Genomic DNA, 14,271 nt, shown 5'->3' with positions numbered 1-14,271 from the left:
TAAGCATGCCAATTTTGCTATCTCAGCTAAGTCCGTTAGTTTTAACAGTCAATCTTCCCTTGTTGGTAATAATGGGTCCTTCCAAGAAGAGGAAAGATTGGAAAAATGAGAAACTGAAAGAAACCAAAATTGTCAGATTTTTCCCATCGCTACTCTGCTTAAATTCACAGCTTCCTGAGCTTGCTTTTGGTTTTTAAAGGCTGCATGATTCATCCAGTTCAGGCTAACTCAGAAGCCAACTTGCAAAGCACCAGCCTCCCCTGACAAAGGAAGTCAACATCTGTGCCATATAAGGACCATTTCCTGCAAGATGCAAGCAATATAAGACATGGGGAATTCATAAAGGCCCTTAAAATGCACAAACACAGATCGTATCTCTGATGAATCATGTTGTGAAATCCTCTTCCAAGTTCTCCGTCTCTCTCATGCTGAGCTGGCAGGTGCCCCCTCTTGCCTCTCACAGAGATGCGTGAACACCCACACACATACAAGCACACATATGCGCAGAAAGAAGCCGCAGGGAGGCTAGAGCTTGCTCTTGCTTGCGGCATTCCCTTTCCCACCCCCCTCTCACAAGGGCGTCAGAAACAGGAGCACAGATTGCTTAAGTGAGAAGGGGTTCTGTTGCTCATAAACTCTGCTGTGTGTGAGAGGTGTCTGGAGGCACAGGAGCACGTTCGATGCTCCGTTGTTTGGCAGAATGCTTACCGTTGAAGAATTGGCTCTCTAGCCTGCTCGTTGTACGTCAATCAACAAAGCCAACCTCAGGGGTACCCAGAAGCTAAAAAGCTGCCTTTGCAAATCTATAGATGCAAGCAGAGAGAGTTTGCATTCAGGTGATATAGTAACTTGCCATCAATCTCTTGGCTGGCTTGCCGGTGAATTGTACAGTCTATCTATTTCAGTGAATATGAAATACAGCAACCAGGTGGTCACCTTTCACAGTGTGTTTATTTTAATGTGTTATAAGAATTTTGAGGTCATATATATATATATAATAATTGTTCATAAAACATGTACATGAATGTACAGAAACATGTCTGAAGCAGCACAGGAAAACAGGCCTGACTGACACCATTTTGACTCTCTCTGACCAGGTGTTCCTCTGCAAGGAAGAAGGGGGGTGGGGGGAACCTTCTCATTGTCTCAGGAATTAAAGTGATAATCCCTGGCATCCTGATACCTGACTGCCAGACAAAAGGGTGTGATTAACTTGGCTGGGAAACAGGGAAATGTAAATATCTCTCAATTTTGTTGATTAGGTTCTGGGGGCAGGGGGCAGGGTCCAGGGTGCTCAGATTACTGCCACCAGACCTCCCCTTTCATGATGTACCTATGATGAATCTAGGGAGGGGGGGTCTTGGGCTACACCCCTTCTGTGACATATGGATGATGCTTCTGGGGGGTGGGCTGAAACCAATTTCAAATCTCTTTTTAAGGGCAAGACATCTTTGTTTGGGGTTCCTTCCTTGTTCTCCTGTGTGAGAGGAAGGACCCTGTTGCAACAGCAAAAATAAAGGTGCCTTGCTTCGCACGTCCTGGTTTGGTCTCTGTTATTTGGTGGGCAGGAGACGCTTAAACTTTGTCTGCTTGCCAGGATACCTGGACTCTTCCTGGGTCAAGGATCCACTTAATTCTAGGGCTGTGTAGCTCTGCAAAATTTTTACAACAGTTTGGCGACCACTTCGGGGACCCAGTTTTGCCTTGAGCTCCGGGTTCACTGAGGAAGGGGAGCCCAGCGCGCCCTTGCCTCTTTTGCAGGGGGGTAAACCAACCTCAGGACCCGAGGCACTTGGTAGTAATTGAGAGTCCAAGCGGGACCCCCAGGACGAAGCAACGTTTAAAGGGACAAGGCTGTTTTTTTTTAGGAACCAGTTGGAAGCTGGAGACAACGGGATTCGACTGAAAGGATCGGTCGTGAGTATTAAAAGGGGACACCTTGGGTGAGCTAAGAACCACAGCAACTAAAAATCTATTTCTCCACTTGGACTATCCTTTTCTACTCTCCTCTTTGGACCTTAGTTGCAGCAAGGCTGCCAGGCACAGTTACAGAGTAGAACTGAGGTCCCGGGCAACAGTCTTTACGTTAAACGCAGAGCTTAGAAAGACTGTCCCAGCTCCCTTCTGCCAAACTGAGCAGAAGTCTGAGCAAACTGTCGCTTTTCTACCAATCTGGGAATCTGGCTATCCCAGCTCTGTTTCCTATTCCTCTGCTCTTAATCTTCGGGTGAAGACGCCCCCCTGCCACGGCGACCCTTGTTGGGTAGGACCCGTGACCAGGGAATGCAAGTGCGCCTGTTCCTTTCTACTCTGTATTCCTCAGTTCCGACCTGACATTGCGTAGGCAAGCGTTCAGTAGGACCTGAGTCTAGTGTGTAAGAGGCAGGGAAGTTGCTGTGGAACCCTCAGGCAATTGATGACCAGTGGGAGGGTTCCAATAGGGTTTTAGCTGCACCAGGCCGCCTAGTAGTTAGTGCACGCGAACGGCAGGCAGGAACACCACTAGGACGTGGGGGTGAGTCATAGACTCGGGAAGTTAAGAGTGTCCAGGAACAGGGTCGGGGACCCAGAACTGCAGTATAAAAAGACAGAAGTAAAATGGGTGCAACCCACTCTAAGGAATTCCTTTCCCAGACTCCCAACCGAGGCAAAGCACAACTGAGGCTTTGCTCCGGTAAGGACTTTGAGGATGAAAGTCCACTCCAATTCGTTCTCTTAAATTGGCATGAAATCCCCGGGGCGGACAAGCTTGAAGGGAACCAATTGCAAAAACTTTGTAAGAAAAAAACATAGGGTCCGATTTACTATGGACCACCCAGATGAGGGGAAATGGCTACCAGGAGGTTCCTTTAACATACAGTGAATCTCCGCTTTAAAATTAACCCTGGTGAACTCTGAATGGGAAAAGTTTTGTGAGGAATCCTGCAAAGTATGTTATGGTATAAAATTATATATGTTTGCATGTTACATGTTGTCTGTGTTGTCTGTTACGTGTATGTGCGTCTGTTCCTTGTGTCTGCTATAGATAGTTGTTTCCTTTAAAGTAAATGAGAGATATAATCCAGGTTTAGGAAATTAGGGGTTTGTGTTTAAAATTTGGCCATGACACCCACAGACTGCCTTTTTTAAAGCATGCATAGTTTAAAATAATATAAAAATTAAGGCAAGCTTGCTTAAATAATCTTATGTAAGGGCTTGATCAACCCAAAAACATGGCAAATATTTAAAAGAGTGGAGGTAGTGTGTAAAGGTTTGTTTTAAAGAGGCTGTAGAAGGCCATTGTTTCCTCTCCAAAAGTAAAAAGAGGGGGCAGGATGAAGGAAAATAACGAGCTGTAAGTTTAAAAATGCTTGCTCAATGCTTTGAAAATATTTTAAACTTGAAAATGTTCATAAACTCCAGCTATAAGTGGATAAGAGATGTACTCAAGGTTTAGAATGTTATGGGGTGTGTTTAAATTGGCTACAACATCCATAGACTGCCTTCTTAAGTGTGCATAGTTAAAACTGCCAACTTGTTTAAATTTCTAGTATAGAAACAATGTTGAACCGATCAATCTTAAACATTATAAATATGAGAATGAGGTGTGCAAATGTTTGTTATTGAGAGAGGCTCCAAAGGGGAGTCTTTCTCCAAGTGACTAGATGAATATTGACTAAAGGAAAATTGAACAGCTATTCCAATAAAGGTGATTTGTTTGTCAAAGGTAGAGCTTCCATAGCCAGGAATTGTCTATCTGAGTCTAGTTTTAACTTCAATTGTGTTGGACAGAAGGGTTATTGTTGGGCTCCTAATATCAGTCTCTTAAGAAAAAAACAACTCATCTGCTCAAGGGTTCTGTATAAAGTTGGTATTTTCATTCAAATCTTGTGAATCCTGTATCTTAGAGGGTTAGACTAAATGACCTCAGGGTCCCTTCTAACCCCCATTTTAGAGCTATGTGAAAGGCAATGTGTCTGATGTGGTGATGGGTTGAAATTCAGCCCAGCTCTGCTTTCTGGCAAGGAAAGATTATTGGTTTTCAGAGTTGGAACAAGAGTGTAATTGTTTTTTTTTATGGAGTGATTATATAAGTTTTTATCACGTTGTCTATTAAGGTTTAAAGTTTAAGCACATATGAAAGTCTTGAACATTTCCCAATCTTTATCCAATCTTAAGGTTTGCTAAAGGCTTCTATATAACGTTGGTACTTTTAATCTTCCCCTTCCTTATTTTTCCCTTAGTACACACATGTGCTTCCGTGATAGGGCATAGCCTGTGTTTCCTTCCCAGTCAGGCGTCTGTACTCAAATGTATGTGTATCCTAAGGGCAGTGATAGTGTTGAGATCCCCATATTTCAGAAGGGGGGGACTAGATTACTCAAGATCCCTTCCAACCCTTTCCAAACTTAGAAAAAGGAGGGAGAGAAAATGTGTTTGTAAGCACTGAAAAGTGAGTTTAAACCCTGGTGGTATAGTGAAATGGCCTGAATTCAGTCAAGCATTACTCTTTGGTGGAGAAGGATGGAAAGATAGATTTTTAAAGTTTGGCATGAAGAGTTTGAGGTGCCATTCAGAAAGAGGTAGAGATGGTATATCATGCATTGAAAATGAATGTCTGGTGTTATTTTTTCCACCATATTGTCAGCTATTTTTTTTAACTGCAAAACTCCAGCCAACAGTTCAAGTAAATAAAGGGCCAGAAAATTTTGTCTGGAATTGGTAAGGCTGAAAATCAATGAGAATGCAAAGGATTTTATGAATTCTGGCTCTATGGCCATATTACCCATAGATAAAGGGGCAGAGAATTTAGTCTGCCATGGCTGTAATAAATTAATTAAAAACAAACAAACAAACGAAAACATTTGCAATTACGAATTCACCCCGAACCCTGTAGATAAAGGGGGCAAATCAAGATTTATTTTGCCTGGGGTATGAGGTGTTTATTTGGTGACTTCATTAGGACTTTAATCTGACCCAACTTTTATTGCAGCTTCCAAGTTAGTTTAAGGTTTATAAGCCTGCTTCTTAAGCAGCAAGAAACAAGAAACAATGTATCAAATTGTATTAGGACTCCAAACAAGGAAAAAGAATTTAAACTGGCTCTGGAAAAAAAAACACTGCTATGTTTCTATCTTTTGTTTGAAATCTAACCCTACTTTAAAATCTACTCTTTCCCCTTCCCTTCCTTTATTCAGATGGTAATGTTGTCAAGAGGTACAGCACTTTAAAAAAAAAAAAAGGGTATAATAGACTGCCGAATCATGAACTCTGTACATGCACAGAGGCTATGTCAGCTTGAAGAGGAAAATAGAGGAGAAAAAGGAGGTTTAAACTAAGGGGCGAAAAGGTTATAATCTGCTCATGAAATATTATTCAAATTTCTTAATGTAAAGCTTTGAACCACTGAGGGAAAACAACCTCATGTATGTTACTGGTCCATCAAAGTTAAATGGTTGCCAAGTTTCAAAATCTTAACATGCCAGATTCTTTCCACAGGTATAAATAGCAGAGTACTACTATAAGTCTGTCTCTTGAGTAGTTTATAAATTAATTAAGAGGTTCAAGGTTATGCTTTGCACATGAAACTTAAATTTAAATTTCTTTATGTAAAAATAAATAAATAGATAAAGAACCATTGAGAACCATCAACTGTTTAGAAGCTGCCAATTCCAGTTCAACATGCAAAACTCTGTACATTTTAGGAACATTTCCTGACTGATTTTCACATGAAATAATTTTCCCTTTCCAGCAGGATACTGAGATTCAGTGTGCAGAGAAATTCTTTCAGAACCTTAATGCAAAATTATCTCCCAATGGGGGGGGGGGGACGCCACCTAAACAAGCCCCCTCCACACTTGGAAATTCATAGAAAATTGCTGTCTACCAGTTGACAGACTATGCAAACAAAAGGCTCCATTTCTTTCCTAGCAGGTACTCAGGATGGATACTTATCTCTCATTTGCATTTCACCCCGAAGCATTACCCTATGTTAATATAACCCTCCCTTTTCTAATGTAGCAATGATTGAGTGTTTTGCCAATTTTTTTCTTCCACAGCACAAAAAAAAAAGAAAGAAAAAGTGAGGAGTGAGGAGATACAAACAGTAATTTCATTTCTCTTTGGCGCTTCTCTTTAGCTTATAAATAATCTGCTTCCATTTATTAAATCAGTTTTTCCATTATGTCTATGAAATTATTCTAACAATAACCAGGTATTGTTTTGTGACTGTATTTTGTCAGGTAGTCTTGCCTGAGTATTTCTTATTATGATGAATTTCAAAGCTTTTTCCGTTATTTTACCATTTTTCCATCTTAATTGGATATTTCACCTTCAGATCTTTAAGGTTCCTCTCCAATTTATAATGTCTTTGTATTATTTAATGATAATTCTTTTTTTAAAAAAATCTGATATCTTTGTGTCAAGTCCAATTTCATTTGAAAAATTGTTGTGTGAGTGGTAATCTAAATTTTATTGTTTTATTTTTGTATCTTTTTTTTGGTATTTCTACTTTTTCTTTCTGTACATACAAATGTAGCATCTAACTCATTCTTTCCTGTAAATAATAATAATAATAATATTAATCCCTTTCAAACAAGATACGTGAACCTCAAAGAGAATTCAGAACCACATAAGGAAAATGTTAATAACTTATCGATTGTGTCCTAATTAACAAAATTTTTGTCCTTTGTTTCCTCCACAGCCAAACTAGGTGAAGTAAATTAAACTGACTGAGCAGACAATAACAGCAGTAATTAAATATGAATGATAATAATAATATTTAGATGAATAAAATGCTTAACTATGATCTTATATTCTTTGCAGCTTCCCAAGAAGAAATTTCTAGAATATTCTCCCCTTTCTTGACTTTATCATTATTATACTATTTATTATTATTATTTTTTAACTAATTATATCTTCAGACCCCAACCCCCTGCAGGCCTATTTTCAAAAGGATGTTTTACAGGAAACCAAATTGACATTTTATCTCTTTGATCACAACCTAAGAAGGAGGACCTAGAAAGCTATAACGTTTCAGCAAGGTTTAGAAGTGCTGGCATAGAAGTACTGTTAACTTCCTCCCAGTGACTCGAAGGCAGACAAGAAAACCCCCTTGTTGGAGATACATGCAAAAGCAGCAAGAATTATCTCAAGTTCACCTGATTGCCTCAAGATATACAAGTGGCGTATAATTAATAATTTGAAGGTTTTGTGCATTATGTGTTATATAGGAACACTGAAATGTGTCAAATGACTTTGGGACAAAGGGGGAAAGTGAATTGCAAGGACATTCTCTCTCCTTGACCTCAAGACTCTGTGCCCTAGGATTTAAAAGCAGCCGGAATTGTCTCAAGATCATGATGGCCTCAAGACATACAACTGATATATGATTATGTTTTATGTTGTGTGATATTCGACAGAAACATTGAACTATGTCTGACAGTATGTTATTTCCACAAGGAGGGGGGGGTGAACCAATTTTGTGTTTAATTGTTTTTTTATGTTTAATGTATAGTGTCCCAATGATTTTTTTTGTATTATTGTATGCCTTTTAAAGGATCAGGATATTGCATAGTCCAGTATTTAGATTAGATCAACTTATGACCACGTTTTCTTGTCCCACCTGGCACTCTGCAGTGTGCCAGCCTTCTTACACAATTTTAGATTGTTTTAAATCATTTTACCAAGAATAAGCCCCAAGATCCATGAAACACCAGATAAATGAAGGTATTTATGTCTTGATTTAACAGGAATGATCCCTTTTAGAGTTAAATTTGACTAATTTGGACATGTTTTATGGGGCTGTATAAATTCTAATTGGGTCAGTTCTAATTGGGCAAGTGTATCCAAGGTGCAAGTAGCTTTCTTCCTTTAAGAGCAACTGGGCAACTCCCTACAGTGCAAGGCCAGAGCCTATAATAAAGGCCCATAGGAGGCCCAAGGCAAAGGCATCTCTCTCATGACATGTCCAAACCTGTGGCAGCTATGGGGGGTGCCAGGCGACATGGTCAATATGAAAGCCCTAAGGGGATTCACCAGGGATTGTTGCTGTTGTGCCACGATGGAGGTGTGCAACCAGAGGAGAGCTAGCTTTTGACACCTGAAGAACACACAAAAGGGTAAACAAACAAACTGCACTTTCCAGTCAATATTGGTGGACCATCCTGTTAAATGAAATACGTAGACCATTTTTGAGAAATGCTTCTCCCAAAGTACTAAAACAACACATCTGGTTATTCTTTTGTGGGGCAACAATTTTTAAGAAAAATTATAGCCCCAAATGGGGGATATTGTTATAAGAATTTTGAGGTCATATATATATATATAATAATTGTTCATAAAACATGTACATGAATGTACAGAAACATGTCTGAAGCAGCACAGGAAAACAGGCCTGACTGACACCATTTTGACTCTCTCTGACCAGGTGTTCCTCTGCAAGGAAGAAGGGGGGTGGGGGGAACCTTCTCATTGTCTCAGGAATTAAAGTGATAATCCCTGGCATCCTGATACCTGACTGCCAGACAAAAGGGTGTGATTAACTTGGCTGGGAAACAGGGAAATGTAAATATCTCTCAATTTTGTTGATTAGGTTCTGGGGGCAGGGGGCAGGGTCCAGGGTGCTCAGATTACTGCCACCAGACCTCCCCTTTCATGATGTACCTATGATGAATCTAGGGAGGGGGGGTCTTGGGCTACACCCCTTCTGTGACATATGGATGATGCTTCTGGGGGGTGGGCTGAAACCAATTTCAAATCTCTTTTTAAGGGCAAGACATCTTTGTTTGGGGTTCCTTCCTTGTTCTCCTGTGTGAGAGGAAGGACCCTGTTGCAACAGCAAAAATAAAAGTGCCTTGCTTCGCACGTCCTGGTTTGGTCTCTGTTATTTGGTGGGCAGGAGACGCTTAAACTTTGTCTGCTTGCCAGGATACCTGGACTCTTCCTGGGTCAAGGATCCACTTAATTCTAGGGCTGTGTAGCTCTGCAAAATTTTTACAACAAATGCTAAATGTACTTGAACTAACACTGTATTTATTTGCTTAACTGATAAGTCACTGGAATGGCATCTGCATCCGGGATGGAGGGATCATTCAGGAAACCTGACAGCTTTCCTATTCTCGTCATATCGAAGTCTGGTTGGGGACATTATTGTTGCGATAAAGCTGGTTGAAAGCCGCTAAGTGATTCTGGCTGATCAGTGTTGCAGAATGAAGTGCACACTGTTCTTGTGAATGATTTTTAATGCTTCCAGTCTTCCACAAAAAGGGGAGGCGAAAGTTCCTGCATTTCTGAGAATCCAGCCCCATTGATTGTGAAAGCAAGGTTACACCAATTTTAATTTTTAAAAAGAAGTACTAGAAGCTGGCACTACGGTAGAAGGCAAAACTTCTGCACATACTGCATGACATGCACAGCAGGTAGGAATACCTGGGAGGTTGAGCCAGCGGCACCTTTCAACAACCCAGGAAGGTGGAAGCAAAAAAAGGGGAGAGCTAGGAGAAATTTCCATTCTACTCCTCATAGACAAGAACCATGGACAACCTCTGTGCATGGTGAACATAGCTGCCAAGTTTTCCCTTTTCTCGCGAGGAAGCCTATTCAGCATAAGGGAAAATCCCTTTTAAAAAGGGATAACTTGGCAGCTATGAATTGGTGAATGCTTGAAACAAGTAGCTTGGTGTGTGATATAAAGCGGGACTGTTATACCTGGTACACTGGATATTTAAAGAGACAGGCATTTTATTCTCAGTCCTTGGCTAGATCTAGACACGTCAAAGAAGTGATTCAGTTAAACGTGCTGTAAAGTCATACAGGGAAATCTGGTAGAGAAACACAGGACTCCACAGTGCTATATGGTGTCACAGTGTTATATCACATATACAACACATAAAACGCCTTTTCTTTACCAATCTAGCTGAGTCCCTTGAATCTGTTTTGGCTGATCACATTGCAATGCATTTGGCCAAGAAAATCAGGAATAGACTGATGACCTTTGCCCAGCTCACCTAAAATAGCCTCTTTTCTAAGCACCAAGGGTCACTTGTATTCAGAAGTATCCCGCCAAGCCTAATGGGAGCAAATGGGTCCTAATAATTTAAGGCTGTTACATCCATGCAGAGTCTACTAGGCCACGGGTGTCAAACACAAGGCCCGGGGGCCAAATCCGGCCCGCCAGACCTCGTCATGTGGCCCGCCGAGCGCCCCAGCCAGTGGGACCCAGCAGCGGGACCTTGCCGCTGAAGTGCCGCGCCGACAAAGCGCCGACAAACAACTGGGGGCGGGGGGGGGTAGAAAGGCGGCCGGAGCAGCGCTGCGTGGAGCACCCCGAGCCACAGCAGAAGGAGGAGGCAGCTTGCCGGGTCAGCGCCCAGCAGCGCCGCACGGAGAGTCCTGAGCCTCTGGGACGCAGCAGTGCTCTGTAGCACTTTGAATCCTCCTCCTCCTGCCACGGCTCGGCGCCTGGAAACGGCTGCTGCTGCTGCTGAAGCACAGACAAAGCACCCAGCAGCGCCGCGTGGAGGAGGAGGAGGAGGAGTCAAAGTGCTACAGAGCACTGCTGCGTCCCAGAGGCTCGGGACTCTCCGTACGGCGCTGCCGGGCACCGACCTGGCAAGCCGCCTCCTCCTCCTCCTCCTCTTGCCTCACCTCCTCCTCCTCCTGCCGCGGCTCAGCCTCATGAATGTGAGCTCAGCAGCAGCTCAGCCTCACAAACGTGCAACTCTGAGGCTTTACGCACGTCTCCTAAAACGGACACCCGCTGCCTCACGCTGCACGGGAAATGCTTTTTGCCCCTGGGTCCCTTCGCGCTCTTTTCTGGCGCTGAATCAAGGCGGCGACCCCCCCTTCCCTTTCTTTCTTCCTCTCTCTCGTTCTTATTCTTTCTTTCCCTCTCCTTCCTTCCTTCCTTCCTTCTTTATCTGTCTTCATTCCCTCTTTCTTTTTCTTTCCTTCTTTATTCCCTTCCTTCTTTCCTACTCTTCTTTCTCTCCCCTCTTTCCTTCCTCTCTCCCTCCTGCTCCCTCTTTTCTTCCTTCCTTCCTTCCTTCCTTCCTTCCTTCCTTCCTTCCTTCCTTCCGTCCTTCCCATCTTTCTTCCTCTCCCTCATTCTTATTCTTTCTTTCCCTCTCCTTCCTTCCTTCTTTATCTCTGTCTTCTCTCCCTCTTTCTTTTTCTTTCCTTCTTTATTCACTTCCTTATTTCCTACTCTTCTTTCTCTCCCCTCTTTCCTTCCTTCATCTCTCCCTCCCACTCCCTCTTTTCTTCCTTCCTTCCTTCCTCCCTCCCCTCCCCTCCCTCTCCCTCTCCTCAGAAACATAGGATGCTGCTTTATACTTCTGGCCCTTAAACCCTGGAACCAGGAGAACAGCTCCAGTGAGTCAACCTCAGCCAGTCCCTTTGGTGAAGGGTGGTGGCTCACTGGCAGAACATCTGTCCTGCATGCAGAAGGACCCCAGCATCTCCAGGTACCAGTAGCTCTGCAAAGCTCCTGCATGAAACCCTAGCGAGCCTCCACCACCCAGTGCAGTTACCAAAAATCATTTTTCAATAAATTGTACAATAATTGTACATTTGAATATCTACTTGCCATTATTCTGACTATGCTAGTTATTACTTACATTATTACAAAAAACAGTAATAATTGAATGCAGTGACAATAATTTATGATAATAAAGAGTGGACACATAGTCCTACAGATACAACTGGCCCTTTGAGGGTGACCAAACTGCTGATGCGGCCCCCGATGAATTTGAGTTTGACACCCCTGTACTAGGCCGAATCACATGGAAAGTGACTTTGAAGAATTTGGGAATATTGTTCACCTGGATCCCAAGGAGCCTAGCCACATAAAAAAGGCATACTTGTTCCAGAGAATACTAGGGATTTCATCAAAATTAAATTGAAATCGCTTGGCAGCGGCGCAGCAGCAGCAGGAGCCCCCATTAGCTAAAGTGGTGTCTCAGGTTAAGAACAGTTTCAGGTTAAGAACGGACCTCCGGAGCAAATTAAGTTCTTAACCAGAGGCACGACTGTAACACATATCAAAGGTGTCTGGGTCAAGGAGCCATCTTGTCACTGTCTTAGACAATAAATTAAAGATAGATTGTTTGAACAGTGATCTCAATTTTCCACCTCTTAGTCCTTCATGCACCACACAGTATTCTGACAGCCTGACATTTTCCTTGCAGTACGGTACTCTGTGTTCCCCACTCAGGTTCCATGTTGTTCAAAATGGCACTCGGAAGGAACACGCAGTACTTAAAGGCTGTCACTACCTGTTTAGACAGGTAAACTAATAATCTTAAAATGCAAGCTTGGGGGGCGAAATAGCTGAGGTGACAAAGCGGAACTGGCACAGAGGGATAAGAATGATCTCCGAGCAGGGATAGAACAGCTCTCTGTTTTCTCATGCCACTGAGACAAAAATGTGCTCTTATTTATGGTCATTAAAATGCCATTAGACCTGAAGCTCTGTTTATTTTTGCTAGGCAAGTCTTTCTCACAGACAATCAAGTAATATTTATACAGCAAAAAGCAAAGTCCAGCTAGTTATGCTTGTTTGCAGATTACATATGCTCAGTTACCTGGTACAGTTCAGCCGGCAAGCCTTTCCAGTGAAATGTTAGTCCTAAATCAGCTTCAGTCATTTTGTTATGCTGCGGCTCAATATGCGTGAAACTGTCTGCAAAAGAAATCCTGGCTTACTCAGGCTTGAATTGGGGAACTGGATCTTGCCCCTTTGCTCATTCATGCTAAGGCCACACCATCCATTAATCTACATGATGCCGGGCTGAAATGTTTGTGTGTGACTGTATCTTTTTACATCCACAGCATCCCTGCTTCCCTGTGCTACCATTGCAAAAGAAACACCAAAAATATAACAACAATGACACTGTTAGGAAACTCACCATAAGTCTCACTGAACATGAGATAGAGCTCCTCTAGGTGCCCATTGTGGTGAAGTTGACAAATACATTGTTCTTCGTTAACACCATTGCACCTGTGCAGAGGCATTAAGTAAGTTGTTTCAGGTGTTTGAAGGTCTCCATGGAGGCAATTTTATTGATTGATTGCTTTTATATCCCACTTTTTCTCCAAGAATCTCCAGAGGGTTACATGATTCTCCCCCTTCTCATTTTATCTTCACAACAACCCTGTAAGGTAGGTTTGGCTGAGGGGTAGTGACTCATCCAAGGTCACCCAGTGAACTTCATGGCTGAATGAGGATTTGAACCCTGATCTTGCAGGTCCTAGTACAACACTCTAACGACTACACCACACTAGATCTCAATTCCCCAGGGACAACCTACAATGGTATATTTCCAAGACACTTTGTAGATAAAATTGTTACTATTTGTTCTGCCTTGGACAGCTGTGTTGTCTCCTCTGACTTGCGTTCTTTGTTTGTTTGTTTTAAACCCTCAGTGGAGCCAACACTATTAAAGCATTATTGACAACTCTTGAAAATTCATTTTGGGAGCATTTGTGTCTGCTCATGATACTGAAATTGTCACGATCACCTTGGTGGAAGACCTTCACTTAGAATTCCACAGGGGGAGTGTATCCCTCTTAATTCTGCCAGATCTGTTGGCGGTGTTTGATACCACTGAGTACAATATCCATCTGGATAATCTCTCAGAGTTGAACTTTGGTGGGACAACTTCACAGTAGTTCTGATCCTACATGAGAGGATATTTCCAGGTGAAGGTTCTAGGGGACTTTGGTTCATATCCGTGGCTTATAGGTTCCTCGGGTTTCTATTCTGCCCCTCCCCATGCTTTTAACATCTGTATAAACCTGCTGGGAGATGTTGTCCAGAATTTTGGAGTACTGCAGTCTCTCTCTCTTTCTAACCATATCAAGGAGGCTGTAGATGTCCGACCTAGTCCCTTGCTTGATGTCAGTAAGGGATTGGATGAGGACTAACAAACTGAAACTAAATCCAAGTATTCAATTTTAATGCTTACCTGGTGTTAAAGGGGGCAGGGCCACCCAGAGGGGATTAGAGGAGATACTATTGTACCAGGCCTAGAGCAGGCAGGGGACTCAGACTCGTGGCTGTCTTTCTTATTTTTTTAGTAAAGTCATTAGAGCCAACTTTTGAAGACGTCTGAAGGCAGTCCTGTATAGGGAAGCTTTTTAAGGTTTAATGTTTTGTTAGGTTTTTATATGTGCTGGAAGCCACTCAGAGCGGTGAGGAAACTATTTCAATCTGGTTTCTAGCTTTGTCATGAAACTGAAAGTGGTATGATCACTTTGGTGGTAGACCAATCAAGAACAACTGCACAGGCT

The 14,271-nt window shown here is 42.5% G+C and overlaps 1 long non-coding RNA gene across 1 annotated transcript in view; it reads right to left on the bottom strand.

The window, feature by feature from the left end:
* The window catches only part of LOC118093873 (uncharacterized), a 30,673-nt gene extending 17,731 nt beyond the window's left edge, over positions 1–12,942 (bottom strand). Inside the window, exons 1-2 of the long non-coding RNA XR_004693702.1 lie at positions 12,888–12,942; positions 709–803 (exon numbers count right to left, since the gene is read on the bottom strand). This is a non-coding gene — a long non-coding RNA (uncharacterized LOC118093873). The remainder of the gene's footprint in view (positions 1–708; positions 804–12,887) is intronic.
* Between the last annotated feature and the right edge of the window lie 1,329 nt (positions 12,943–14,271).

The sequence above is a fragment of the Zootoca vivipara genome, chromosome 5, assembly GCF_963506605.1.
Source record: "Zootoca vivipara chromosome 5, rZooViv1.1, whole genome shotgun sequence".
NCBI lineage: Eukaryota > Metazoa > Chordata > Lepidosauria > Squamata > Lacertidae > Zootoca > Zootoca vivipara.
This window is presented reverse-complemented; position numbering and strand designations above follow the sequence as displayed.